This window comes from Ambystoma mexicanum, chromosome 9 (assembly GCF_040938575.1).
Source record: "Ambystoma mexicanum isolate Mex_15411 chromosome 9, UKY_AmexF1_1, whole genome shotgun sequence".
Taxonomy (NCBI): domain Eukaryota; kingdom Metazoa; phylum Chordata; class Amphibia; order Caudata; family Ambystomatidae; genus Ambystoma; species Ambystoma mexicanum.
Window position 1 is genome coordinate 172,778,478 of NC_090931.1, and position 25,249 is coordinate 172,803,726.

Here is a 25,249-nt window from a genome sequence, read left to right on the forward strand (position 1 = left end):
TAGCGAGGCATTTGGGGCGCCTGTCATCATAAATTCAGGTGATCTTCCCGGGTCCATTACACTACAGGGCCCTTCAGAGATGAAAAATCCAACACCTCAGGACGGACGCATCCTACTAACAAAGGATACCCCTCTCTATAGAAGCAAAGGGGGAACTGGAATGGTGGTTAGACCACATGAATGCCTGAATAGAAGGGCAATATTTGCTCATCCCCGGACCTAGTGATAGAATCCGATGCCAGCAGGTGGGGATGGGGAGCCAGATGCAGAGATCTATCGACAGGGGGCAGATGGTCAGAAGAAGAAATGAAGCTTCACATAAACTGCCTCTAGCAGGATCCTTTGTGGTGAAATGTTGGACACAAGAGACAGCATGATGCAGTGTGCTTCTCAAGATGGACACGTGTCAGATATACAAACAGACTAGGAAGAACGAAGTCAAGAATGTTAGCGGTGCTAGTGAAATAATTTTCAAACCTTTGCCTCCAGAGAGAGATATCAGTGACGGCAGAATATTTACCAGGCCATCAGAACAAGGTAGCAGACTGGAACTCCAGATTCCTCAGGGACGTCAGCGATTGGAAGCTGGACAAACAAGTCTTCCAGACACTGATGGAGAGATGGGATGCGTGCAGGACAGACCTTGCACCAAGATTAAACAGGCTAATTGCTTGTTTCTTCAGTTGGAGACCAGACCTGGAGGCGGAAGCGATACACGCATTCCTGCAACAGTGGAGTCTAAGCAAGGAATTTACCTTTCCTCCATTCATGATAATCGCAAAGACTCTGGCGGAGGTGTGGACGCAGCGAGTACCCATGGTACTGATTATGCCAGATTGGAGGGGCCAAGCATGGTTCCCGGACCTGCTAGAGACGACATACGACAACCCAATAGCACTACCAAGATTAGACCAAATAGCGAGAGTCCCCACAAAGGGGGGGGTCCTCTTGTGAGGACAGGCAGCCTCATCTACATTATATGGGCAATTTCAGGGGCTCCTGGGCTAGGCCAGGATTATCGGACGAGGCTGAACAGATTATCGAAGAAGCCTGGGCGCGTGGGTCTAGGAAGGCATAGTGAACATCCTGAACATGCTGGCACACTGGTGTGTGGAAAGGAATGTACATCCCACTGGAACAGATGTGGTGCACTAGCCAATTCTCTGGCACAATTAGCAGCACACGGCAAGGCCTACATGACGATCAACACAGCCCGCTCAGCTATTTCTGCGGGGCACCCAAGAATCAAAGAGATAACAATGGGGGACCATCCTCTAATTTGCAGACTTTTGAAAGGCGTTAGAATAATTAGACCCCAAGACAAAAATATGATCCGCTATGAGACGTAGATAAAGTCCTGAGGATGTTCACATCATGGGCAGATAATGATGAACTGACAAGGAAGGCGTTATCAGCCAAACTGGCTATGCTTTCATGCTTATTGCCGTGCAAGAGGGTATCACACGTCAGAGCACTAGAGATCAATAGGAAAACCATATCCCTTCAGGGAATGACGTTTGATATTGTGAAAAGGACAAAAACTTGGTTGAGATCAATATCTTACCGAGCATTCCCAGATCAACCTAAATTATGTCTAGTGAGATGCATTTCAACTTATGAGGCCATGACTAGAGAAATGAGACCCCTGGGGGTGTCTCAGTTATTTATAGCCATAAGGAGACATTTCGGGGCAGTAGTGTCAGCCAGGCTAGCTAGATGGATTAGATGGGTTATGGCCCAAGCAGGAGTAGATACAGATTTCTATGGAGCACACTCAGTGAGAGGAGCAATGGCCTCTAAGGCATTTCAGGCAGAGGCCAGACTAGAAGACATCATGAAGGCAGCAGACTGGCCAAAAGAATCGACATTTAAAACATTTTATTTCAAAGCAGTGGAAAAAGTGGCAATGTTGGTGGTAAGTACGCTTTGAACAAGCATAATACAAGCATCTGTCTCTTGACATAGAATTCAGATTTTCCATACATAAATTACAGAATGTCATAATTCTATTAAAGACACGGAGGCGAAGGATAATCCCACCCCGTAATCAATATCATAAACTGTTAATGAGATGTCTTCTGTGATGATAACAATGTTACAATGACATGTTGTCAAAAATGAATATGGAATGGTTTTTGCTCATGTCGATTACCCACCCTTGGGACAGATGCCTGAAATATGATTTGTGTTTACGGTTCTATGGCGGATAACAAAACAACAGGATCATGATGTCATCTTAAGGGACCAGTTTACAGCGTTGACCGGTTGGGATGCTACCATTTACAAGAGACAATACAAAGAAAGAGGAGGAATCAATATAGTTTTCTGGATTTATAGGGATGGACTGTGGTGATTGGTAGTTAAAGTCACATGTTTGAAGTCCAATAACAGATGAACTACAAAAGACTATATAAACTGATGGGACTTGTAGTTTTTTGCTTTGTAAGTCATTGTTATTGTGTTTGGATGATGCAGCTCGAACAGAAAAGTTGTGAGAAAACCATAATCCTTTCGCCTCTGTGTCTTTAATAGAATTATGACTTTCTGTAATGTATGTATGGAAAATTAGAATAACTTTTTTCAAAATTGTGACATATAAAGTCACCACAAGAGTTGTGTTGAAATTGACGGTCTAGTTGCCACGGTCTGTCATGAAAACGTCATCACGTGACGTGATCTGTTGCAATTTGTAAATAGGGAAACGGCACGGCGGCTTTCGGACCAGTCGGTCGAGGGTTCACAGAGTCCCCGAAGAGAAAGATGTTGAGGTAAGGTTGCCACGATAATCTAAGGTTTTGAATCATGAGTTGTTGAGGGGTGCAACAGTCGCTGGATTTCCATTTCATGCACAAATACAAGGGGAATGCATAACACTATTGTCATGGATCAGGTGGATATTTTTGAGGTAAACCACTGACATAAATATGGAGATGTAGGATGAAACAAAAGGAGTTTAGTGGTAGTATGGGCAGGACTTGGAAGAGCTGCAGCAAGGAAAACAGAAGAAAAGGTTTAGTTGTGGAATGAGGCTTTGCCCTCCCCTTTCCCCCAATGTATATCGGTAATACCTGTTAGGAGGGCAAGCCGCTTTAAGAGAGGGACCACCTGCGGTTGCGGCTGCAGTTGCTAGGTTTCCTTCTTTTCAATCCGGAAATTGAGGGAGATCGGGATTCGGACAGGAAAGTCCAGATGGGATATATTAGCACTCTTAGGATGACACATATACTGTATCAGGTAATATTATCCCCACCAAAAATATTGCCGTATATATGGTCGCCGGGAACGGCCATAGGCAATATTTTTGGTGGGTATAATAGCTGGAGCAGGGGGTTGCGGGTGTGAGCACTGCTCCTTTTAAAATAATACAGGGGTTGTGGGGGTGTCCCCCCGCAGGCTCCATGCCTTAATATCGCTGCAAAAATATGGCGATATTTTTGTATGGTGATATTTTTGCGGGGATATAACACATGGAACAACATATACTATAGCATGTATCGTCTTGAATATCGCAATAACAAGTAGGAGGATGGTTTATACAACACGGTCCTCGTTTGTTACGATATAGGTTGGTGATTGTAGGTTAGGGTGTAGATACTGAAAAACAGGGTTTATAGTCCGGTACCCAATGCAGAACTAATTACCTAATTACCTAAAAAGGAGGTGTCCACAGGATGCGGTGCCGCTTACCGTTATTCGTTTTGAGATTTGGTGGGCTAAGACTTTGTTCATGGAACTTGGAAGCACTGTGATACTGAAGTTTTCTATGGCAGTTCTCTGCTCGCTTACAGTGTAGTTTTTGAAAGACGACTATGTCCGTTGTCTGCGCACTTAAATAGACACGCCTCTAGAACTCGGTTAGGCTCTGTTGCTAAATTGTCAATGCAGGCGACCATCTTGGAAAGGTTTACTTATCGTGGGAGATACCTAGTTGTCCAGTGAGATTGCCACTGCCTCCCCACCCAGTCCACTAGCTATTGAATGGTTTTCCTCCAATATCGGGAATCCACTTTCAAACTCATCTTGTGGACTCACCACTGATGGTTGTGGTAATTGAATGATTCTTGCCATCTGTACGACTGTCACTTACCTACTTCCTGATTGCCTATCCATTGGGAGGCTGACATTACCTCCCAGCGTGTAGTTTGCTAAAACTACAATTCCCTGCAAGCGCAGGGCTTAATTTTCTAATGTTTTGGTGCGCTAGCGCCGGTGCATTTGGGCTGCTCTGCGCTGGTCCATGTGCGCCTTGTGCGGTGAGGTTCTGGACTAACACTGCAGGTAATCCAACAGAGCTCCTGTTGATTATATTTGTTTTCTTTTGACATGGGCTGTTACCAGGAAAACACACTGTTACTTGAACATGCTGAACGACATGCCGAAATACTTGCAGTTACCATTTCACTTCCCCTTACCTGCGTGCAAAGCTACACAATTGCACCTAACATAGATCACATGCCTCCTCTCCACCTGACAAAAGATATAAACACGAAAACTCCATCAAGTTCTTTGAAACTATGCTTGCTAAATACCATCTCACTACCGAAACATGCATTGGAAGTACAGAACTATATTGTAGACAACAAGATTGACATAATGTGTCTCACAGAGACCTGGTTGCAGTAAAGTAGTGTCCCCAGCATAGACCTAGCCAAGGTTACAAAATAATTTGCAAAAACTGATTGCAAGGAAAGGGAGGAGGTGTAGCCATTATAAGTAAGAAGGAGATAGGTATTTTTGAGTCACACATGGATTGCACTGGATGCAAAGTCCTACACGCACAAATGACTCCAACCAGCAACAACTGCATCAATATCATTCTCATTTATAGGCCCCCCTCCGGCATGCCATATTTTAACAAGGATTTGAGTCTACTGCTTAACCCCTTGAACCGTCCTAACTCATCTATAATACTCTTAGTAGATTTAAATCGGTGGAAAGGGGATGTTAAAGACATGGAAGCCATTTAGTTGGAACAATATTTAGCAAACCTAGGACTTACAGTTACAACACAGAGCCCACTCATAAAGGAGGCCATATCCTGGATTGGGTAGTAGCTCACAATATCACATTAATCAATACTACAACCCTTACATTTGGTCTGACCATTATATCATCGACTGCACTTTCCAATTGCCGGAACAAGGCTTTCCTTCTCGTGATCCCCCTAAGAAAATTGTGAATAGAAACTATGGTAACATATGCACGGATGACCTTGAAACCTGCATGCAACTTATCATGAACAGCTCCAAAGGCCTTGCACCCCCCTTAGAGGCTGGTCAACACTTACAACTTACAGGTCACTAACTTACTTGACAAAAACACACCATTAAAAACTAAGACGATACAAGACTGCCCCAACAAGCAAAATTGGTTCGTCTCTGAACTAACTATCTTAAAAAGGGCGCAAAGACAGGCTGGGCGAGCATGGGGGAAGTTGGGGGAAAGTTGTGCCGTCTACGGCTGTGCTGACAGCTTCTTCTTTTTTTGTGTGACTGATACCATCAGCCCGGATTGTGAGGGCACGGGCAACTACACTGCACTGGTGGGCAGCTTCCAACCTGTTGCCGGTCCGCCTCTCCAGAGCCAGCAGGAACTCCATCAGCGTTGTGTTGCCTGGCAACACCAGGCAACAATCTTGGCCAAGCCCCACTGCCTCACTCCCAATCCGCCCTCGGCTACAACATCCGTCTGGAGGCGAAGCCGGGGCGAAGTTGGGGGAAAGTTGTGCTGTCTACGGCGGGAACACAGGGCTGTAGCCATGACACCTTGTATCCTCACTCCTTCCCCAGTGCACCCAGGCAAATCATTCCCTGGCACCAGGTTCTCCATCAAAGTACTGGTTTCATTATTCACGACTTTATCAATATCCACATTCTCATCTCCTGAAAGCCTTTACTTAGATGTCAGGCCTACAGCACCCGTGTTAACTCCAATCTCATCTATACTACTGCCCTTTGGAATGCCAGGTCACTAAACACGGTATAAATGTTTCCATTGACTGGGCCCTGTTTGTCCACCATAGAAGATAGGAAACATTTTCTTGTCCTCTCAGTCATCTGTGGGTGTTTTCTGCCTTTAATACATTATACTTTGGAGATGGAGGAGGTGTTGTTTTGAATTACATCATTTATTTCCTTTTTTTGTGCAAATGTATTAATAAACTGAGTAGATCCCTTGAAAATGGGGGCGTACAGACCATGTTATGATGCATGCTTGGCATTGTCAGAGTTCCATCTGTGTATACATAGGCTTTAGGGGCAATCACATAGGGTTCCTACAAGCCATTCCAATGTGGCGCCCATGCAACATAGATTACTTCACTAACAAGCATTGGAAACCTGACGTTATTGCGTTACACGCGTTCCGTGGGGTCCTCGCTAGTTGTTCAAAATATGGTGAGCGGTCAACTAGCGGATCACGTGATGGTACGCTGCTGACGTCATTGCGCCTCACATGCTTTAAGGATCACATGAGATACTAGGAAGCTCTCTATTCCCCACGAAGCAAGCTACCGGGACGCGTGAGAGAGAACACAATACCTGATTATTACGGATTATAGCAGGTGAGCGTGTTAATTCGAGAGCGGCGTGCACACATAGAAACGTTGTTGTCCGTGGGTTACTGATGCCGATTTTCGGTTTATTTAAATAGGACCGTATAAAGGTTCAGATACGGCTGGGTCTAGTGGAAGTGACATTAAGCGAAGTGCTTTACGCACGGCGAAAAAGGAAAAGTTGATGCCGCCACAGATCCTAGCGGGTAAGCACAGTCCCGGATGGGGAAATACTGAGGCATTAGTGCTGCATGAGGAGCCATATCCCCGATAATTATACATCTCCCTTTGTTTATAGAGACAAGTCGGCAGTAAGGGATATTCACCTGTAGAAGTGGTTCTGAAATAAACACAATACGGGGAAGAAAAATAACCTGTTACAAGTGAGAAGTAAAGAGAAAGGTATTTTCATATTCAAAGTGACAAATAGCGAATAGTGAAGATGCTGAAACATGAAGTGAATAATGAATGTGCACTGTTGGTAAATAATTTGAGCCAATAGAATGTTATAGAGATAATGTTTCTCTTTGTGTAATCACAACACCTAAAATGAATGTACCATCTGCTGAAAAGAAATAGAGGCGAAGATACAAGAGACGCTATAATATATTTGCCAGACCAGAAGTGACAGTAACCATGATTGTAAGAAGTATTGTTTTGTTTTTAGATAACTAGATGTTTGGCTAACATTGTGTGAAGACATACGAAGCAATGGGAACATACACAAAAGACTAAGTGCCCTGAATACAGCACCAAGAGGAAATGCAATTGGAATTAAGTTGCGTGCATTCTCTGATGATTGTTTTGGTCCTAGAAACACAGTTGGTTAAGTGTAGGCACATTTCTCTCGCCCCCATCAGGCAAGGAGGCGACACTATAAAGAGCAGTGGTAGAGATATTTATCATCTTTCCACCCACATATAGAGGAACTTGTATTGTTTGTTGTTCCACAATATGAGTTGCACATAGATGAGTAGATGTTATTGTTAGAATGAATTGTTGAAAATGCTGTTTTTACCATAATGAGTTTGTGATAAAATTAAAATATGTACATTTTTGATAATACATGGTTGTTCACTCCCCTTTCTTTGATGGTTAAAGGGATTATACAAGAATAGGTCTGTAGGCATCTGATTATCTCGCCATAGCAGAAGGGTAAGGAAGTTGGTTTGTGGGCTTTTGTTCAATTAGATGTCAGGCCTACAGCACCCGTGTTAACTCCAATCTCATCTATACTACCGCCACTATTGACCTGGCCCTTTGGAATGCCAGGTCACTATGTAATAAATCCACAGCGGTCCTGGACATATTCCTAAAATTACATTTTCACTTCTTACTTTCACTGCTGTATTAATGAAACCTGGATTCTACCCCATAATACTACTGTTGCTGCTTCTCTTACCACATCTGTGTTCTTTTGCCAATGTCCACCTAGCCATTAGTCGAGGGGCGTGGGGGACTGGCATACTCCGTCCTTCTTTCTCTTCTATACCTCCCCCTGTTGACATTCCCTCTTATTCTTACTTCGAGTTCATATACAAAATCTTTACTTCACTGAACGCTATCTCATTTATGGTTCATAGACATAATTTCGAATACAAAATATTCGAAAGTCAAAAAGTCGAAAAAAAAACGTCGAAAAAAAAATGTCGAATTTTTTTTTAATGACGTTTTTTTTTCGAAATGGGGGGTCTCCCACCCAACCCCCCTTTTTTTTATTTTTACCTTTTTTTTTCACAGAAACTAGAGCCCAAAAAAAAATATCGAAAAAAAAAACAATTCGACATTTTTTTTTTCGACATTTTTGATTCGACTTTTTTGATTTTCGAAATTTTGTTTTCGAAATTTTTACTGGACACCCTCATTTATTATTGTCTATCGTCCTCCTGGACCGGTTGGTTCTTTCTGTAATAATATTGATCATCTCCTATCCCATATCTTGCCTAGTCCCACTCCTCTTATATTACTACGGGACTTTAATCTCCACCTCTCCTCTGTACACTACACGACTCCCTTTCTCTCTGTTCTCGACTCCCATTTTCTTTCGCCTCTTGTAACCCCTCCTACACACATATCTGGTTCTTCTCTTGATCTAATTTTCCTCTCAACCTTTACTTCCTCCCCTGTATTTGCTCTACCTGTCTACTTATCAGATCACTATCTTCTTTCAGTATCAGTCCTGTCCTCCATTCACCAGTGCTCCCAGCTTTAAGTCTACACTTTTCTTTGACAACTGTTCTGCTAGACTTCCTTCTCTCTCATCTTTCTACGTCCTCAATGCTGATGAGGCGGCTTCTGCCATTTCCTCATCTCTTTCTCTCTGCCTAGATCAACTCTATCCTTCATCTGATTTCCACCCTACTCGGAAACCCTCTCAACTTTGGCTTTACCCTCACCTTCGCTCTATGCAACGATTTTTCTGCAGACTCGAAAGGCGTGGCTCAGATCTAAGTGTGGACCTGCTAATTTCTCTTACTTCTCCTATCACACTCTCTATGACGACTGTCTACTCTCTGCTAAGCTTGTATACTTTTCTGATCTTCTTCACACTCAATCTTCCCACCCTAGGCGTCTTTTTCAAACTCTTGCACTCCTCTCTCCTCCCACACCTGATCACTCTCTTAACTCCACTGTGTCCGCTCTTGACTTTGCCCATTTCTTCTCATTGAAGGTTCTCTCTCTTCATCAAAATATTAAAGCCTCCCTTCCTCTTGGCTCATTACTTCCCTCTTTTTCTACACCTTCTGCCTTTATCTCTCCGTTCGCTCCTATTTCCAACACTGATGTTCTTCTTCTACTTAATAAAGTCCACCTTACTGCTACTCCTACCGATCCAATTCCCGCTGTTCTCATACCTTAGGTCTATCCTCTTATAATACCCTATCTTGTCTCCTTCTCTAACGCCTGCTTCTCAACGTCTGTCTTTCCTGTCTCGTTTAAACATGCAACTATTATCCCCATTTAAAAAAAAACATTAGCTAATCCCCTGATTGTCTCCAATTTCTGCCCTGTCTCTCTTTTATCCTGTCTCTCTAAACTCCTGGAGCGTCTTGTGTATTCTCAGATCTCATCTTTTGTCACTGATCTCTCTCTTCTTCCTCATTTCAGTCTGGCTTTCATCCTCTCTACTCTACTGAAACTGCCCTGATTTCTGTCCTCAAGTCCCTTCTCTCAGCTTGATATTCTAAACACTCTTCCTTTCTCATTCTTCTTGATTTATCTGCTGCATTTGACACTGTGGATCACTCTTTGTTTCTGGCCTCACTTTCTTCTTCTGGTCTTAAGGGTCCTGTTGTGTCTTGGCTTAGCTCTTAACTTTCTATTCGGACTTTCTCTGTCTCAAAACCTCTACATCTTTCCCTCTTGACCATGGGGTACCCCAACGGTCAGTGCTATGCCCTTTCCTTTTTTCATTGTACACTTCACAACTTGCGGCTATTATCTCTTCCTTTGGTCTTTCGCATCACTTCTACGTGTATGATACTCAATTCGTTCTATCTTTCTCTTCCTTTACTCCTGAAAATTCACCACACCCTCACAGACTGTCTTACTGCTATTAAATCCTGGATGTCTTCTCACTTTTTCACTCCTATCGCAGGGAAGACAGGGGTTCTGTTCTTTCCTGCCAGCACTCTTCCCCCCCCCCATCCTCCACACCAGCTCATACCCTTCCCTCCTTCTAATCTTCCAATTTCTACTACTGCTCGTAATCTTGGTCTCCACTTTGATTCCGATCTTTCCTTCTCTCACCACATTTCTCTCACCTCCCGTTCATGTCATTTCCACCTTCATAATATCCATAAAGCTCACCCCTTCCTCACTTTCCAGACATCTTAACTATTTCCTCAGTGATCTTCTCTCGACTCTTCTACTGTTCTACCATTCTCTTTGGTCTTCCAAGCTCTCGACTTGCCCCACTAAAATCAGTCTTTAACTCTTCTATTCTTTTACTTTGTCTTCTTCCCTATCGAGACTCTATTTCCTCCTCTCTTGCTACACTTGGTTGGGTCACTTCCATTCTCAAGTAAAATTTCACTTTCTTTGTCTCGTCTTTAAATCCCTCTATGGACTTGTGCCTAATTACCTCGCTGTGCTTTTATCTTTCTATACCCGACCCGTTCTCTTCGGTCTTCCTCTTTCTTTAGACTTGTGGTTCCTCGTCCTCCACATGCCCAGTCTCGCTTCCGATCCTTTCAGCTTCTTGCTCCCCTCAACTGGAATGCTCTTCCACTCTCACTTCGATCTATCACTGTTTACTCTCTCTTTCGTGCTTCCTTGAAAAATCACCTTCTTCAACATCCCTAAATGATTTATTGCTATCTGAATTTGATTGTTTAAATGTTTAGCCATTTTTTATTGTGCCCTATTCTGTTTTAAAATGTTCAGCGCTTTGCATTAAGGCGCTTTATAAAACACAAATAAAATAAATAAACATGGGAAAAAATCAAAATACGGAAAACAGAGATAAATGGAAATTAGCAGAAAAGTTATACAAAGATAAGATCCTTGAGGCTAAAAAACTCTACTACAATGATCATATCGAAAATGCAGGAACTAACACTAAGAATCTACTTGACTTATACAAGTCATGGGGAAAAACCAAGTGCCCTTACCCGTTCTATCGATCCCAACAAGGATGATTGTGACATAGTACAATGAGCATTCCAGGACAAGGAGTCACTGGCTAGTGATAAAATCCAAGGTAAATTAAATCCCAATAGAATTCTATGCAAGCAAGTGATTGGCACTAATCAAAAAAACAAGAACATGTCCCCAGGATTTTATTTCAACGCTGTTACTATTGAAGATACCGCCAAGATCTTAGACACTACTAGGCCCACCTCTTGTATAGGAGACCTTCTTCCTGCTAAAATAATGTTAAAAAACCCCAGTAATTTTGCCCCTTTTTTACCTGGTCCATCAATGCTTCCTTTCTACACAGGAAAGTACCCACCTCTATCAAGGAAGTAGCAGTCACCCCTATCATTAAGAAACCCGAACGTAGCGCAAAAGATCCAGAAAATCTACGACCACTAACAAATACCCAATTTCTACTTAAAATTCTGGATAAAACAGCCACACTACAATTGCAGATACACTTTGGAACATCACTAGGTTACCACCATAAACAATCGGGTTTCTGAAGTAACCATGGGACGGAAAGCGCCCTACTGGATTTACAAACACACATGTTGGAGAGACTAGACGAAGAAAAGACTGGGTTGCTCATCCTATTAGATCTCTACGCGGCTTTTGATTTGTTTCATCATCCTTGTTTGTTAGAAACATTAGCCGCCTCAGGTAATTGTTCCAGCCATGCCACAGAATGGATAAGCTCCTTTCTAAGTGAAAGACCCTCCAGAATATGCTGGGGCACTTCCTGCTCAGCCCCAGCCCCTATCAACTACAGAGTGGCTGAGGGGGCCTGTATCTCCCTGGCCCTATTCAACATATACATAAACCCCTATGCAATTTACTATAAGCAAAGGGCCTCCACTTCAGTAACTACGCTGATGACTTTCAACTTATCATGGATCTAAGCGTTGACTATCTCGCGGATACTGCCAAGCCTAATGGCACATACCTGCTTATCCAGGAATGGATGCTTAGTAACTGCATGTGCTTAAACAGCACAAAGACCAAGCTCATGATCTTTGGGACAAACCAAGCCAGAAACAAGCTTAACCTAACTGATGCTAGTTTCCAACATGACAACTGTTCCATTAAGGTAGTTGATAAAGTAAGAACACTTGGAATAGTACTTGAGGCATCTCTGAACTTGACGCCCACGTCAACAATATTGCCAAAAATACACACCATCATCTTAGAGTTCTGAGACAAAGAAATCCACGAGTGTCATCAAAAAATTGTGAAGTCAGAGCTATATTCCTGCCGTGGCTAGACTATTGTAATGCTTTACTTAGTGTAGCCAGCAAAAGAAATATCCAGAAGCTACAGATCATTCCAAATGATGCTGTCAGGAATGGATAATACATAACGTATCAAGGAAAGAACACATCTCCAACTATCGGAAGAAACCTCATTGGCTACTGGTGGAAAAAATAATTCAGTTCAAAGTACTATCTTTAACCTATAAGTGCATACATACATGGGAAGGCACTGGAATATCTAAAATGCACCTTGACACGATACATACCTAACAGGAAACTTGGATCAAGTTCAGCACATTTTCTTACCATTCCTCATACCAAACGAGTTCAAGGAATAGGGAGATCTTTTGCCCACAGAGCTGCAGGTTCATGGAAGAGTCTACCTATATCTGTACGAGAAGAAGAAAAATACAACACTTTTCTGAAAAAAACATGAAAAACGTTCTCTTTGTATAATAGGGCTGACCATGTTTGTCTTGTTCTGCTTTTGTCTATCTGTGCGCCCAGATGCCTGTGGGCTATGGCGCGTTATAAATAAACAAATAAAAGAAAAATATATTCCAGTCCCAGTATCATACTGAATGGGTAGCTGGTATTAGGAGAGAGGCATGGAAAACAGGATGGATTTGATATTGCTGAGGTAGTTCTAGCTTCATAGCAACCAGGCTGATGACTTTTTTAATTTTCAAGGGACCGATGGAGCGGGGTTTCAATTTCCGATGACAATTAGGAATGTGGAGGTAGGTGGCGACTAACCAGACTTCATCCCTAGCTGTATAACAGGGTGCGTCCTGTCTCTTTTTATCTGCATATTTCTTAGTCGGGTCTTGGGCATGTTTTAGTTGTAACAGTGCTTTATTGAAACCTTGTTGGAGGTTCTTGATGTGTTTGTGGGCTGCCGGGATACAAAATGAACTTTTTTTGGTCAATGGTATCGACATAGAATGGTAACCATAGGATGCATGAAAAGGAGAATCTGCTAATGAAGAATGATATGCATCATTATAGGCGAATTCGGCCAGTGGGGGTAGGGTAACCCAGTCCTGATCACAGTCAGTAGAGTAACATCGTAATTACTGATTCCCCCATTCTATTTGTCCATTGCTTTGGGGGTGGTATACTGATGAAAAACAGAGATCCACCACTAACGAGCCACTGACTTCTCTCCAGAATTGGGATATGAACTGGGATCCTCTGTCTGTGAGTATGATTCTTGGTAGTCCATGAAGACGGGAGACATTTTTCACGAATAAATCAGCTACCTGCAGAAAAAGGAGTCAAACAAGGCTGCCCGCTTGCTGCTTTATTATTTAAGTTATATATGGCGCACTTACCAACGGCCTTTACAAAGTGCAACTCTTTCCCCCCGAAATTGAATGGACTTCAATTAACTTGGGCAATCTACGCAGATGACCTAGTGCTTTTAGACACCACGCAAATAGAGGTTCAGAGATTATTGAGTTGTCTGGTGGCATATTTGAAGACCAACGACCTGCAGCTAAATGCTAGAAAGTCAAAAATGATGGCCTTCGGCACTAACCTGGGGAGACAAGTAAACCGTTTTAAATGGCAGGCAGGTGAACAACTTGAAAAAATCGAGTCTATCAGATATTTGGGTATAGTTTTCAACAAATCCATCAGAGAACAGCAATGGACTCACAACCTGGAAATGAGAATGAAAAATGTGACACTAAAAGGGATGAAACTGCATGCCGAGTTTGGAAAATTCACAATCAAACCAATAAACCAATACTCATGTTTCACCGCCAGAAGGTGCTAGCCACAATTACGTTTGGAAGCGAAGCTGGTCTAAACATTAGTAGAGTAATATGGGATATATTTGAAGGCCAATTCTGGCATAAAGTCTTGCGCCTGCCAAGATGCGTGCCCAATTGTGGCCATCTGCTATGAACTTGGGCTGCAGTCCATGTTTGGAACTGTGTTATGGCAATCGATCTCCATGATGAGGAAAATGTCAGTCCCTTCGTACAAGATCTTTCATCTCAGAGCAGAGAGACCATTTCATGGCCTTTTAAAGGAATGGTTCACGAAGATTCAAGCACAATTGGCTCATGCCAATATTACCATGGAAACACTGCTAAATAAACCCTGCGCTGCAAAGAAGAAATTAACATATTGTGATTGGATAGAGGCCCAGACGAAAAGAACAAATTACATCATTGTTTTAGACTTGGGATGCGAGGCAAGGGGTGTGAAAAACACTGCAAAGTATTTAGAGTGGTTCCCAAGCAGGTACCATTGTGACCAATTTCTGAGGCTGCATCTAAACCTCTATCCAACAAAGCAATGCTACTCATTCGACATCAAGCTGAGATTCAAAATGATGCCTGTCGATTCTGTGCAAATGCTGTGGAATCAGTTAAATATCTGGTCATTGAATGTTTACTGCTGTAATCTGAAAGAACTCTGTTTTTGAAGAAACATGCAACGAAAAATGATGATCTGGAGGGGTGGTGGTATGGACTCCTGTCCGGTGAAAACTTTATGCTAGTCTGTGCAGTAATAGATTATCTTGATAAGATCCTGATAAACTAGGGATGTCTTACTAAACACAGATGTAAAGGACATGTTGTCTGAGTTAGATGTTAAATAGATGTGATGGAAATGTAAAGTAAAAGTTTATACTAAACTGAGAAATTTACAATAAAAAAATTATAATAATGATAAATCAGCTAAAACAGGGGCTGAAGGTATTTGCGTGGGTGCCATGAAATGAGCCTTTTTAGTGAATGAATATACAGTGGTGAGGATTGGGGTTTTTCCTTGGACAAGAGGGAGTTCACTGATGAATTCCATTGAACACTGTCTCCATGGACCTGTCGGAATAGGAAGTGGCTGTAGGAAACCCATGGGTTTTTAATGGCTGGTCTTGGATCTGATACAGATTCCACATCCTTAAATGTAATCCTTTACATCGTTGGCCCATCCGCTCCACTGTGCATAACAATACACGTTTTACTGGGTTTTGAGTACACCCCGTGTCCTCCGCCCCGATTATCATGGCACCATTGTAGGAAGCATATTTGTGATGCTTTAGTAGGTAGCCATAGCTTATGGCCATGAAATAATAACCCTTGTTTTTCATGATTGAGAGAGTCATCCTGTACTCATTTCTCAACACAGACTTTGTGTAGGTCTGTCGTAGTTGTTCTTCATATCCTTCTATTCTGTACGGACATGTGGCTAGTATTTGTGAGAATTCTACATAAGAAGTACCTTCATGGGGTCCGAGGGTGAATGATCCCGACACGACAAGGCATCGGCTTTGGTGTTTTGATCTCCTGGGGTATAAGTGATCCAAAAATCGAAAGTGAATCCAGTGATTTTGCCTCTGGTTTATGGATTGTGCAGTGCAAAGAAACTCTAGATTCTTATGGTCTGTGATAACCATGACTTAATGGTTAGCCCCTTCCAGGTGGTGTCTCCAAGTAACAAATGATTCCTTGATAGCAAGGAGTTCTTTGTCGGATATACTGTAATTTTGTTTGGCATCATTAAGTTTTCTGGAGTGGAAGGCGATCAGGTGTTTTAGTTTAGTCTGGTGGTCCTTTTTTGACAATAGTGCCCCCATAGCGTAAACTGATGCATCTGCTTCCACGCTATAAGAAAGATCCGGATTGGGGTTCTTTAGTACTGTAGCTGAGGTAAACTTGAGTTGGAGACATTCAAAGGATTCTTGTACCAATGAGGTCCAGTCATACTTCTTCCCTTTCTTGAGTAGTAATGTCAAAGGAAATAAGGTTTCAGAGAAGTATGGGATGAATCAGCGATAAAAATTAACAAAACCGATGAATCTTTGCAATTCTTTGGCGTTGGTAGGAGCTGGCCATTCCAAGGTAGCTTCTATCTTCTTAGGGTCCATCTCGATTTTCCCTAGTAACAGTATGTAACCCAAAGAGGCCACACTTTCTTGGTGGAACACATATTCCGGAAACTTAGCGTACAATTAATATTTTCTCAACCTTGAGAGGACTTCTCAGACATGATTTATGTGATCTTGTAATGATGAGTAGTAGATCAGGATGTCGTCTAGATAGATCACAATATATACATCTAAATTGTCCTTGAAGATGTTGTTCAGAAAGAATTGGAAGGCAGCCGGGGCATTGCATAACCCTAAGGGCATTACAAGATACTCAAAATGTGTGTAACAAGTGTGAAATGCTATTTTCTCTTCATCCCCAGCTTCTATCCTCACCAAATTGTATGCTCCTCTTATGTCCAGCTTGTTATATATTCTACTTTACCGGGATTGATCAAGCAATACTTGGATCAGAGGTAGAAGATACCGGTTTTTGATCGTAATTTCATTCAACTGCTGGTAGTCTATGGAAGGTCTTAATTCAGTTTCTCCTCTCTTAGGAATAAAAAAGATCGGAGCTCCTACGGGAGAGGAGGAATGTTGTATAAATACTTTGGCCAGGTTGTCTTCTAGATACTGTTTAAGGATGAATTTTTCCTTTTCGGTGAGGGCATAGGTTCAGCCGTATGGGATTTGAGCACCTGGTAATAATTGGATCTTTCAATCATACGGCCACTGAGGCTGGAGTTTGTTAGCTTCACCGGGATGAAACACATCTTGAAAGTCCTGGTATTCTGGAGGGATTGTCATAGATTGAAGTGTGGCTTGACATGGCCGGGTCCATAGTACTTGTGAAACTGGACAAGACGTAGGACATCGGTCCCCGGTAAAGGTGAGCTTTCTTTGGGCCCAGTCAATTGGTGGATTGGGGATGGTAAGCCACGGTGTCATGTACTCCCGTGCCTGGCGACTCTCGGATAGAGCTTCCTTTGGAAGCGCTCTTTGGGTGCTTCCCATTCCAAGATGGCTGTCTCGCATTTTCCTTGCATGAGGAGAGCAGCACGCTTGCGTCCATCCTTCCTGTCTACCATCTGGAAATAAAAGGTACCCAGTCCATCAGAGCTGCGCATTGCAATACATTTTGTCTTGTGCTGCGCTAGTTTGTACCTTTGAGCATTCCTTGCCCCGGCACTCCGCTCCTTGTCCTTCCTTCCTTGGTTTCCCGTTTTTTAATTTCTCACTCTCTTGGTTGCTGGTTCCCTTCTTGCTGGCTTGCCGCCTTCCGTTTCCCTCTCCCGCTGGTGGTAAGCCTTTCTTCCTTCCTGCTCCTCACCTGTTAGCTTTGGGTTTGCCCACGTTAGCTATCCCAGCCTTCCTACTGCCTTGCTTATTTTACACTCCTTTCCTCTCCTTGGTCCCCGCCATCCTGCTGGGTGGTCCGTGTTGCAGCTAGGGTTCTCAGGTTGGCTCTACGTGTTTTCAGTCTCTCCCTGGACGGATCTCCCTTGGCAGCCCCTGCTCTCCAATTGCTGCCTTCTCTCCTGTGGCTGAATGTCTCTGGGTAAAACCCTCCTGGGCCTATTACATTTTTGTGGTACTAATCTCTGGTGCCCCCTGCCCCATGCTCATTGCTCCCTTGTTGTTTTTCCCTGTGTTTGTTCCTCCTGCCACCCTTCTTATCTGCCCGCCCACCCCCCTCCCGATTGGCTGTTTCAACTTCCTGGTTGGTTTGGGTGACCTGCCGCGCACCGCGCTCGCCATTACCATCGAGGCTTCAGCGGGGGCTGCTGCGGCTGAGTGTCTCTGGGTAAGACCCTCCTGGGCCTATTACATTTTTGTGGTACTAATCTCTGGTGCCCCTTCCCCTCTGCTCATTGCTCCCTTGTTGTTTTTCCCTGTGTTTGTTCCTCCCGCCTCCCAACTTGCCTGCCCGCCCACGCCCCCTCCCGATTGGCTCTCACTTCCTACTTACTGGCCTTCCCCGAGCAGCCCTCTGCCCGGCAGCCCCCACAGCTAAGAGCCCCTAGGCAAAGGGCAGCTCCCATCTAGGTGCCTTTTGGTTGTGTGTGCAGGTGCCCGCAGGGGACACCAGTTGCCAGTCATCACCCTGGTCAATGATGCAGGCCTCCCTACTTACCCCCTCCACCTAGCAGACTCACAAACGTAGGTGGGTTTTTCTCTTATTTAAAATTGCATCACTTCAATATTTAAAATTGCACTGTCTCAGTATTAAACTTGCATAGTGAAACATAGGCCTTTCTCCCTCTATTCAGGATTCTCAAATTTAGGTGTGTTTTTCTCCTGTTATAATATGCACTGACTCAGTATTTAAAATTGCATAGTGAAACCTAGGCCTTTCTCCCTCTATTCAGGATTCTCAAATTTAGGTGGTCTTCTCTCCTGTCTTAAAATGTGCATTCTGTAAGCTCCTTTAATCCTGATTGTCGTCATCTTGTCCTATTGCGCAACTTGCTTGCCTCTCGCTGTCTTGCCTGCTTACTCTAGTGTCCTTCTCTAGTACCTTCCCATCTCCCTTCCACCTATCTCCTCTCCCACCTACTCTATGGTGTTCTCTGTCTCTCCTATCTTATCTAACTGCTTCTCTATTGAGTATCCTGCTCACCTCACTAAATATGGTAGGAAGAAGTTTAAAAAGGACATCCTGGTCTCCAACCCAGGCCTCCCTCTTGCCGACACCCACACCAGTGCCTCCTCTAAGGAAACTCTCACCAACATCTTCTTTGTCGTTCCTTCACCAGACCTATAGACCCTTCATATGGTCTCTGTGCTCTCTCCTTTCTCCTCTCCTCCCATTAATGGTGGCACCCATTGGGACGCCCTCCTGTCCTCCTTCCATTCCTCTAAAGTCATCATTAATGTTTACTCGAATGGGATCGTCTTGGTCCAAGGCCCTCAGGCCAACCTGCACCTCTTTGATAGACGCTACCCGCGCCTCATCAATTTCCTTTCTTCTCCTGCTGTCTCCTCTCCCCTTTCCGTGGCAACCTTGCTCCCCCTTCTGCCCCGTCCTTGGCTACCTTGCCTTCTCCTTCCCTCTCTGCCCCCTTTCGGGCTCCTTCTACACCTCCGAAGGGCGTACCCCTGACCTGTATCCCTCCCCGGAAGTCCTTTAAGGATGGCAACCTTCTCCATATTTGCATTCTAAACTTGCACTCTGCTGCCAAACACTCTTCTGATATCTGCTGCCTTCTGGAAGAACTTGACCTCGATGTCCTCAGTCTCACCGAGACATGGTTCACGGCCAGCTCTGTCACTAGCTTTGACACGCTCCTACCTGACGGCTACAAGATCCTCTCCGCACCCAGGTCCAACCGCTCTGGGGGGGTGTAGCCCTGATCTTCCCCGAGTGGATTCCCACCTCTGTCACTCTTACGCAGTCCTACTCCTCTTTTGAATGCCTTGTCTGCAGGCTCTCTCTCTCCCCTAGCCATTCCCTTACTGTGGCTACTATCTATTAGCCACCTGGTCAAATCTTCTCCTTCCTCTCTGAGTGGGCGGACCTCTTCTCCTCACTCCTGGCCTCAACCACTCAACTGCTCCTTCTTGGAGACTTCAAAATCCACCTGGATGCCTCCTGTCCTCACTCTGGACACTTTTGCAACCTCTGCGACTCTCTCTCACTCCCTATTCTCCCCTCTGGCCCAACTCACTCTGCAGGGCACACTCTGGATGTTCTCCTCTCCTCCCACCTCACTCTCCCTATGTCAGAAGGAATCCTAGAAGCCTATGGAGACACTGGAAGATGCATAATCCTCGACATGCTCAGTGGAATCCAAGATGGCGACTGCTTGACAATGTTACCACTAACTAGCATTGCAGGTCTAGTCTTCCATTCAATATGGAGAGCACGCTGTATACCATTCATTCGTACTTAAGCACCAAGAACTGACAGGTAACTGTGTTCCTACTCTACTTCTATGTTTAGCATTGCTCCGTACTTGCTACTTTCTCTCAAACCTTCCTGAGGTTAAACCCTTGCACGTTCGTAGTATTTCTCTTTCTGCCTTAGTACGCGGCGTCTCATTCCTCCGGAGACCTGCCTCTTCTGCCACCCTCGGCTCCATTCTACTTTTCGGCTCCCTGCCGCTTGCGCCGCCATTGGCTTCATTCTACTTTTCGTCTCTCTGCCACTTGCGCCGCCCTCGGCTTCATTCTACCTTTCGGCTCCCGGCCGATTGCGCCACCCTCGGCTTCATTCTAACTTTCGGCTCCCTGCCACGTTAACCTCACTGGGCTCCATTCTACTTTTCGGCTCCTCGCCTCCTGTGCGGAGTTCGACTCCTCTTACCTTCCGACTTGCTCCATTTCTCCGCTGCTCTTGGCTCTGTGTGCTACCTGGCACTTTGTCATCCGGAATCTTTCTCCGCTCTCCTTCCTATCTGGCGTTTGTCAACTTAACTTTTCCGTTTCCTTGTCCATTCCTTTATTTTTCTGCCATTCTGTAGTCCTTTTCTTTTTTTCTTCTTCCCAGCCTCTTTGTAGTTTGGATTTCACGATAGGGTACAGTTCCAGTGAAGAATCCTTTCCTGCATTTTTCTTCTTGCCATTGTACTCCAATTCTTCCTGGATACTCCTGCAGCTAATCTTCATTCCTTCACGTGGACGTTTGAAACACCTTTGGATTGGACTTCCATCTCGCCATCTGATTCTGGGTTTTCTTCCCCACAAGGGTTTCCCAGGGGGTAGCCCCCTGGTTGCACAGAGCACAGTGGTATGGTCTCTGGGCTTCCGGGGGGACATCTCTTACCTCTCCAAGACTACCGCTGAACCTGAAGACCCGTGAGTACCATCATCAGTGAAAGCAAGGATTGTGGTGTTTGTAAGAGATAGCAACGCCTAAAAAAGAGTGAACATGGATCAACAAATCCAGCAACTAATGGCAGCAGTCCAAAACCTTAATACCGAAGTGCAGACTTTGCGCAATGAGAACACCATGCTTCGCCAAATGGTACATTCAAGGACAGAACTACCTCAAGGACCTTTACCCATGGGAAAATATGAAGGCAATCCTAAGAGACTTAAGGAATTCATTGACTCTTGTACTGTACAATTTTCACTAAAACCAGCCTTTTTTCCTACCGACCAATCTAGGGCTAGTTTTATGATATCTAACCTATCAGGAAGTGCTCTGGCCCGGGCTACAACACTGGTGACCACAAACAACCAACTCTTAGACTCCCTAGCTGGCTTCACAAATAGCCTGCAGGCCATGTTTGGACGCAGAGACTTAGTGGTCACAGCCCAAGAAAACATTCTTGATTTGAAACAAGGAACAATGGAACTACTGGCTTTCATCACACAATTTAAACAGTTGGCTAACGAGACGGCGTGGTCAGATGACGCCCTCCTAACCATATTCAGAAGAAATGTGAAAGAAGAATTGAAGGATGAGCTATCTCGAGTTCCTCGTCCACATAACCTAGCGGAAATGATTACTCTTGTCCTACAAATGGATTACAGAATCCAATAAAGGAAACTAGAAAAGAGAAAAGGAAGGGCAAAGGAATTCCGCCAACGGTAAAATGTCAATCAGTCAGGACGTCACGTGCCACTGAGGATGAACCTATGCAAATAGGTACAACCAACCCGAGGTCCTCTTACTTCAGAGGAGAGGAATAGGAGACGTACTCTGGGGTTGTGCATGTACTGTGGGACTGTAACTTGGTCCCTCCACGGCGCTCGGGAAACCCCTCCATCCGTTCATAAAGGGAACCATGAATGGGTCCATGTTTCAGAGCTCCCTAAATTGTGTAGCTAATTCACCACAGATGGTGGTTCTGCTAATAACAATCCAATTCCAGGACGTTACTATTGAAAAGGTTCAAGCTCTTGTAGATTGCGGTGCAGCAGGTCTTTTCATGGATGCCGACTGGGCTTACAAAAACAAGATAGCTCATTTATCCAAGACCACAGCCATACCAGTCAAAGGAGTAGACGGGAAACCGTTATATTCCAGACCTATAAACGAGAATACCTCAGTCCTTACAATGAAAATATCTACGCACGAAGAAGAGGTAATCTTTGATCTTATCAAGGCAGCACACCACCCCATAATCCTAGGGATTCCGTGGTTGACTAAACATAATCCCTATATCAATTGTAAGGCCGGCACTATGTTTTTGGGATCGGAGTACTGTATTTCCTCATGTCTACCAAGCTGTGCCACAGGAGTACAAACCTCAAACTCACCTGTCACTTCTCATATATGTACACTGTTCAAATGTCAAATGTCTTGTACTACATTACTTTGCATGTACAAAAAACCTTGTAGCCTCAGTGCAAGGGCAAGTGCCCGAAACGCGTGTCAGGCTACTTTAGCTTTCATTAAAAATCACTATACCATTTTGTTCTTAATTAAGTGTCGTTGCGCAGTGTGTTTGCAAAACTTGCTTTTTGTCTACTTACCTGGCGGCAGATTTGGCAAATCCCGCCCCCTGCATCCACCTGCAGCATCTTTCACCACACTCAATTTAACAGGTCCTTGCGCTGAACCTCGTCTTTTCCCCTCTTGCCAACCCAGTTTCTGTATTATCACAACACAGAACTGTTTGTGCCTACTGATTCTCTTAAACAACAAGTATTGCACATGTGCCATGACCACAAGATCGCGGGTCATCGCGGTATTGCCAACACCCAAGAATTGATCAGTCGCCATTTCTGGTGGCCTTCGTTATCTGCCGATGTTAAAGACTACGTTTCATCTTGTGCAATATGTCTTCAAGAAAAGACACCGAGTAAGTTACCAGTAGGAAAGTTGGTCCAACCTCCCATACCCAACCAACCTTGGGAAAGGATTTCTACCAATTGTATTGTAGACCTACCTCCTTCTAACCCCAATACCACCATGATGGTGACCATCGATTCTTTGACAAAGATGGCCCACTTCATTCCCATGGTAAAACTTCCTACGGCCGCCCAAATGGCCTCCTGTTTCCTACAGACTATTTTTCGTTTGCATGGGTTACCCAAGAGCATTATGTCTGACAGGGGACCACAATACATTTTGGCATTTTGGAAAAATGTATGCCAGTCCTTAGACATACAACGGAATCTGACCTCTGGTTATCATCCACAAATTAATGGTCAGACTGAAAGGCTAAACCAATCTTTGGAGCAATACCTTAGATGCTTTATCTCCGCAACTCAAGACAACTGGAATGAGCTACTTCCCTATGCAGAAATCGCCTACAACAATTCTCAACACTCAGCGATCAAGATGTCTCCTTTCTATTGTACTTATGGTTTTCACCCTGTAATAATACCTACCACTTTACCCCAGATAACAAATTCTCCTACTGTTGAAGAATTGGTGGCTAACATTCAATCTGGACATAATCTTGCCCGTACCGTTCTGAAGGATACCCAACAAAAGACCAAGATACAAGCTGACAAGAAAAGAACCCAGGAACCAACTTACCATCAGGGGGATCTTGTTTGATTATCTTCTAGATACCTCCCAAGGAGACTAATACCTTCCAAATTATCCCCCAAATTCTTTGGTCCTTTTCAAGTATCCAAGGCCATTGGAAAGGTAGCTTATCAGATTCAATTACCTCCATCATGGTCCCGGATACATAATGTGTTTCATGTCTCTCAATTAAACGCTCATGTGTCTGACAGGTTCCACAGGCTAAGAACAATCACTCCTCCTCCAATCGACACACCCGAAGGACCAGAGTATGAGGTGTCGGCCATAGCTGATTCCAGGTACCATCGGGGAACCTTACAATATCTCTTCGATTGGAAGCGATATGGACCTTCCGATAGAACCTGGGAACCAGCATCCGCTGTTCATGCCCCTGCCTTAGTGCGCAGATTCCATAGGTTTCATCCTTGGAAACCCGGTCCTTCCACCCCACGGGGAGGGCATACTGTCAGAAGGAATCCTAGAAGCCTATGGAGACACTGGAAGATGCATAATCCTCGACATGCTCAGTGGAATCCAAGTTGGCACATGCTCGACAATGTTACCACTAACTAGCATTGCAGGTCTAGTCTTCTATGCAATATGGAGAGCATGCTGTATACTATTCATTTGTACTTAAGCACCAAGAACTGACAGGTAACTGCGTTGCTACTCTACTTCTACATTTAGCATTGCTCCGTACTTGCAACTTTCTCTCAAACCTTCCCGAGGTTAAACCCTTGCACGTTCGTAGTATTTCTCTTTCTGCCTTAGTACGCGGCGTCTCATTCCTCCGGAGACCTGCCTCTTCTGCCGCCCTCAGCTCCATTCTACTTTTCGGCTCCCTGCCGCTTGCGCCACCCTTGGCTTCATTCTACTTTTCGTCTCTTTGCCGCTTGCGCCGCCCTCGGCTTCATTCTACTTTTCGGCTTCCGGCCGATTGCGCCACCCTCGGCTTCATTCTAACTTTCGGCTCCCTGCCGCGTTAACCTCACTGGGCTCCATTCTACTTTTCGGCTCCTCGCCTCCTGCGCGGAGTTCGACTCCTCTTACCTTCCGACTTGCTGCATTTCTCCACCGCTCTTGGCTCTCTGTGCTACCTGGCACTTTGTCTTCCGGAATCTTTCTCCGCTCTCCTTCCTACTGGCCTTTGTCAACTTACCTTTTCTGTTTCCTTGTCCATTCCTTTATTTTTCTGCCATTCTGTAGTCCTTTTCTTTTTTTCTTCTTCCCAGCCTTTTTGTAGTTTGGATTTTACAATAGGGTACAGTTCCAGTGGAGAATCCTTTCCTGCATTTTTCTTCTTGCCATTGGACTCCAATTCTTCCTGGATACTCCTGCAGCTAATCTTCGTTCCTCCACGTGGGCGTTTGAAACACCTTTGCATTGGACTTCCATCCCACCATCTGATTCTGGGTTTTCTTCCCCACGAGGGTTTCCCAGGGGTAGCCCCCTAGTTGCACAGAGCACAGTGGTATGGTCTCTGGACTTCCGGGGGGACGCCTCTTACCTCTCCAAGACTACCGCTGAACCCGAAGACCTGTGAGTACCATCAT

General features: G+C 44.4%; 1 long non-coding RNA gene across 2 annotated transcripts in view; it reads left to right on the forward strand.

Annotated features, from left to right (window-relative positions):
- Positions 1-6,451: 6,451 nt before the first annotated feature.
- Positions 6,452-25,249, forward strand: part of LOC138487803 (uncharacterized) — a 29,540-nt gene continuing 10,742 nt past the window's right edge. Inside the window, exons 1-4 of one of the 2 annotated variants that reach the window (XR_011274548.1) lie at positions 6,452-6,562; positions 6,652-6,759; positions 6,852-6,955; positions 7,221-7,618. This is a non-coding gene — a long non-coding RNA (uncharacterized lncRNA). Of the gene's footprint in view, positions 6,563-6,651; positions 6,760-6,851; positions 6,956-7,220; positions 7,619-25,249 lie in introns of those variants that run through there. The other variant, XR_011274549.1, reaches the window with a different exon arrangement.